The sequence below is a fragment of the Anas acuta genome, chromosome 13, assembly GCF_963932015.1.
Source record: "Anas acuta chromosome 13, bAnaAcu1.1, whole genome shotgun sequence".
In the NCBI taxonomy this organism is placed as follows: Eukaryota; Metazoa; Chordata; class Aves; order Anseriformes; family Anatidae; genus Anas; species Anas acuta.
In genome coordinates, this window is record NC_088991.1 from 6,891,045 (window position 1) to 6,896,610 (window position 5,566).

A 5,566-nucleotide genomic window follows, 5' to 3' on the forward strand; every position below is an offset into this window, starting at 1 on the left:
GTGTTGGGCAAGATCTCTACCCCTTGGTTTTGTCCTCAGTGCCACGATTTTTTTACGTAAAGAGTTGTCATCTTGGCCGCATTGGCTTTCTCACAGCCTGGCCCCGTGGCCATGCTCCTCACGGTCTCCTGCTGCCCCGAGTAACTTCTGGCCAGCTCTGAGGAGCGCAGAGCGGGGCTGCGCGGCTCTGCTGCCACCCCACAGGGGCTGGGAGGGGGCTCTGTCCCAACACAGCCACCCCCACATCTTCGGTGTCCCCCTCCATGGGGCCGTGGCCGAGAGGCAGGGTGAAACGGGAGCGGGCCGAGAGCCCTCCCGGCCTCTCCTCCCTCTTCCCACGTGGGCTGCGTTCGTGCCAGCTGGAGGAACTCCTGATCCCAAGCGAAGGAGGGACTTGAGGAGCTGCTCCTGTTCCCAGGAAACACGGCCCTTGCGCCGGGGACGCCTCCTCCCACCTTGGCACCGCGGCCAGCCCCAATCCCGCTGCGTCCCTTGGGGCAGAGCCGCGCCGCCGCCGCTCGGCCCCGCAGCCACCTCGTGCAGGGGCCTGGCCCTCGTTCCCCTACAGCCTGCATGGGCACGTGCAGGCTGCCAGCAGCCGGCCCCACATCTCGCTGGCTTCCCGGCCCCGTAAATACACCAGGCTCTTCCGTTCTGCGCCCGCACCCTGTGGGGGAGGCTGCTCCGAGCCCGTGTGGGAGTCGGGGAGCCCAGGACAAGGGGCTGGGTGCTGCCCTCTGCCCGGGCCGTGTCCTTTTTGGGGTTTTTGGGGTCCAGCTGGTGCATGGCTGGTTCCACGCAGTGCCCCAGAGCTGCTGGATAAGGCTGGCCGCAGATGGGGGGCACGGTGGCGTTGCTTCAGTCGACAGGGCTGAAAAAAAAAAAAAAAAAGAAAAAAAAGAAAGGAAGCAGCGATCATTTCCGTGCCACGGCTCCACCGAGCCCCTCGCTGGGCTGGTGGCCCCAGCTCAAACCCCAGCTTCCTTCTGCTCCGGCTGCCCCAAATGTTGTGGGAAAGCTTCGTTCCCCCAGGGACATCAGCAGGGGGGTGAGGGGGAGCTCGTGTTTGTTTTAGGAAAAGCCGAAGCGCCCCAAAGCCGAGGGAAGGCAGTGCCTGGTGAGCTGGGAGGCAGCAGGGCAGGACCTCCTGGGGTGCTGATCCCAGACAGGATCGGGGTCACCACGCCTGAAACGGGCTCGTGTCCCCATGCAGAGCAGCAGCCCGAAGGCTTTGACCACCTGAAGCTTTGTGCCAATTTTTTTGTCATACCTGGTGTGAGCACGGCAACGCTCAGCTGGCATCGAGCTGCAGAGCTGGGGGTGCCCGGTCCTGCAAGGAACTGCAGTGCTGGGGCGGCCTGGGCTCCAACTGGGGCTTCGAGGATCGGGAAATGCTCCCAAAATAAATCCCTAAAGCCTTGGTGTAAGCCGCTCGGGGTGAGTTACGGGAGGGACCCAGATGCGGCCGCATCTCCTGGCAGCGCTCGGGGTTCGCCCGCTCCTGGCGCTGCCACGCTCCCCCCGCCGAGAGCGGGCTGCGTCCCCCTGGTGTCCCCGCAGAAATAAAACCGCAGGGCAGGGGGACGTCAGCGCTGGGCTTTTAATTAAAAAATAAATCAGGATCTGCAAAATGCTGCAGGAAAGGGGGATGGCGGGGATGCCCGCTGGCAGCTGCCACGGCAGCAGGGAGGAGACGGGGGCCGGACACTCCCCGCTCTAATCCCCTTCCTGCAGCACGCTCGTGCCCTGCCGCCGCGCATCGCCACGCCGGGGCTTGGCTGGGCGAGCCTGAAGGCACCGGGAGGAGAGAAAAAAACCCCGTCCTCCGTCCTCCGCCGGCGCGGGAGCTCGCGGAGAGCAGCGGCGCTGTTAATGCGCACTCCTCCCTCCCGCCGCGCAGCCACGGCGTCCCTCGAGAGGGCTGCGAGCGGCTGCAGTTTGCTCTTACTGGCCTACTTTCAGGGCTACGTCAAAGCCAGGTTTACGGAGCTGGGGAGCTGGGCTGAAAGGCGGCCGAACCGCCCCTGGCTCCGGCAGGGAGCGCCCGGTGCTGCTCCGGGACGGGACGGGGGACGCGGCTCCACTGGGGTGCCCCCCGAGATGCCCTGGGGTGGGCACCCCGCGGGCACCCCGTGGGGAGAGAGGTGATGCCGAGGCTTCAGCCACCCCGTGCTCGGGCTCCGGCCGGCCCTCGGGGCCAGCAGGAGTCGGCCGAAACGAAAAGGCAGATGAAAAACGAGCGCATAAAGGGCTCGCGTGGCTGCTTTCTTTCCTTTCGTCCTTTTTTTTTTTTCTCTTTTATTTTTTTTGTTTTGTTTTGTTTTGTTTTCTAGCGTGAGGCTATAAATAACCTGTAAAGTATTTCATCCGGGCTATTTCGGAGGGTGAAATTTCAGCCCCCGGTGAAGGCCCCCCGGCTCCGCATGCCGCGGGACTGCCTGAGTGTGCCCGGGGTGCCCCTGGCCGCGGCGGGGCCCCCGTGGCCGTCAGAGGGTCCCGCGCTGCTCCCTGACTTTGCACCGGGGCTCTCCGACAGAGCAAAGCTCCCCCGAATTTCCCCGTGCCTCCCCACCCCCCCGGTGCCGAGGACAGGGGCGAGCTGCGGGTCTTGGGGGGTGCCTCCGGGAGCGGGGGGCACCGGGGGGGCACCCGCAGTCCTGGCGGTGCCCGGCTGCGCATCCCGGCCTGCACGGCCGCCGCGTTTCCGTGGAGATGGCATCTCCCGAGCCCGCACAGCCTGAGCGGGAGGGTTTCCATGGAGATGCCGTATCCAGCACGGCACAACCTGAGCCGGAGATTGCCGCCAGGATGCTGTAGCCGGGACCCTCGGCACCCGCAGCGGGGCCGTCGCCGGTTGGGGTCGGCCAAAGCGCTTTCGCCCTCCCCGGCACGCCGTCTCCCACCGGGCTCCTCAGCCCTGCTCGGGGCAGGGGGCACCTCGGCGCTCGGGTCACGCTGTCGTGGCACTTTCTGGGTCTTCCAGAAGGGGACGGGGACCCAACCATCCCCAGGCACCCATAGGGACAGGGGGAAAGTCCCCGTGATGAGCGCGCCCCCGCTGCCCCCTGCACCCCACAGCCTCCCCCACCCTCAGAGCCTCTCCGGGGCACGCAGCCAGCGGGGACGGGGGGATGAGAGCCCCGGGACAGCAGCGTGGCCCCAGCACACCTCTGTGAGCCCTCCTCATCCTCAGGGGTGCTGAGCTGGGGCCGGGGAGCTGCTCCCCATGGCTTGGGGCCGTGTCCTGCACCCTGGCCTGCGGCTCCGCGTCCCCGGGGCCGCTGTCAGCGCTGTCAGCGGCTGCAGGCACGTGCTGGCAGACGCAGCGTGTGCCGCCTTCAAAGGCCGGCTCTCTTTGTCTGCCACTCCAATTAGGAGCGCTCAGAGCCTCTCGAAGCCAGACCTGGGGGACTGCGGGGCCGAAGGACGGGAAATAAAAGGACCCCAAGGCTCCAGCGTGGCAGCCCTGGAGCCGCCGAGGAGCGGGGGCAGGCGCGGATCTTCCGCCCTTCCCCGCGCCTCTCGCCCCAAATCCTCGCTGCTGTGGTGTCCTCCCAGCTCAGGACTTCTTCTCCTGGGCCAAGGGGGTGGATGGCGTGTGGACCGCACACCTCCTGCCTCCCCGGCCTCACTTTTCCCAAGAAGGATCCCGCTGGGGCACCCGGCGAGGAGGGGTCCGTGTCTGAACCCCCCGCGGCACCCACACGAGGTCTGAGGCAACGCAACCCAAACCCCCGAGCCATGAAGCCTTATTCCCAGTGCCAAATAATCACGGCGGTGGATGTGGCCAAAATTCAGAGCTCTGAGCCTGCAGGGAGGGCCGGCAGCCTCCTGCCTCGCTCCTCCATCCCCGAGGAGCAAGGAGGCGAGGAGGCGGCCGCTGGCCCTACAGGAGAATTTTTGGTATTTTATCCACACCTTCAGGCACGCTGCACGAGCTTTTGGGGTTGTGGGCAGGCAGAGAGCGGGCAGATGAAGTCTGTGGCAGGAGCTGACACCTTTTATTGCTGCTCCGACACCAATAAAACCTCGCCGAGCCGGCTGCCCGGGGAGGACGGGGCGGCACAAGGGCTCGCTTGGAAGCTGCAGGAAAAACCCCAGGAGACCCAGAGGGAGACCACCGGACCCCATGGCCACCAGCCCCCTGGGGACAAAGCCCTCCCTGTCCTTGGGGCCACTTATTCGGCCACGGCTCCATCCCGAGGCCAGGCCCTGGGGCAGGGATGCCCAAACCCAGTGACGGGCCCCGTGTCCCATAGGGTGCGTGGCTGGGCAGGAGCCAAAATCCCGCAACCACCGGCACCGGGAGGGCTCTGGGAGGAGGCTCGGGGGGCAGAGGGGCTCGCTGGTGGGGTCAGGGCGAGCTGAGGGGCTGTGGGGGTTGTAGGGAGACCTCGGGGCTCACCTGCTGGGGACACCCCAAAATCTCCCGTTTTCAAGGATTAATGTAAAAACCGCAGGATTTTGGAGCCCCTGGGTGCGAATCGCGTGACGACATCCCCGGGTCCTGATTAAACGCATCCCCGGTGAGGCCGGCTGCAGGACGGGGGGGGCTCCCATAAAAAAAATAAAAAAAATAAAAATAAAAAGTGGCTTTTTAATTACCCCGCGATGCAAATCAAAGGGGGCTGCAGAGCCGGGCGGAGGCACCGGGAGCGGCGGGGGCTGCCGGGGGGCTTCCCACCCGCCCCACCGCCGCTGCTTTTGGGGTGGGTGCTTTTAGGGGAGGGGGGGGGGGGGGGGGTCCTTTCCCTTTCCGTGCCCTTCCCGGTACCGGGGGGGGGGGCGAAGCCCGCACAAAGGAGGCGGCGGCGGCGCTGCCACGCGTGGGGCCCGCGGCGGGGCCGCTCGGAGGCCGCGGCCGGGGCCGGGGGGGGGGGGGACCGGGGAGGGGATGAGGACGGGGAAATTTGGGGGGGGGGGGGGGGCGGCTGCTGACAACCGGAGGGGAGCGGAGGGGAGCGGAGGGGAGCGGGGTGGGGGCACGGGCTGAAAGTTGCGGCCCCGCCGTGGGGAGGGGGCGGCCCCCGCGGCACGGGGCTGGGGGGGGGGGCACCGGGAGGGGCACGGGGGCAGCGGGGGGGGCTCGGCGCTGCCCGGCCACGCTCCGGCCGTGGAGCTCCCGCACCCCCCCCCCTAAACCACCCCCCCCACCACCCCCCCCCCGTGTCCCCGTGTCCCCGCGGGGCTCCCCCCGCTCCGCCACCGGCCGCCCGTGGGGCTCGGAGCGGAGCCGCGCAGCCCCTCCCCACCCACCCGGCCTCCCCTCCCCTCCCCTCTCCCCCTCCCCAGGGCCGTGCCGGGCGCGGAGCCCCCTCCCTCCCCCCCCCCCGTCCCCCCCCCCCCTCTCCCTGTCCCCTCCCCTCCCGTTCCCTCTCCGGACTCAGCCCCCCCCCCCCCCTCCCCTCCCCTCCCCTCCCCACGGGCAGGGCAGGCCGCGGGGCACGCTGGGATTTGTAGTCCCCGGGGCAGCGCGGCGGGCGGCCGGGCTGCGGCGGGCGGACTACGGCTCCCGTCAGCCCCCGCGGGCGGCGGCGGCGGCGGCTCGCTCTCGCCCTCACACTCC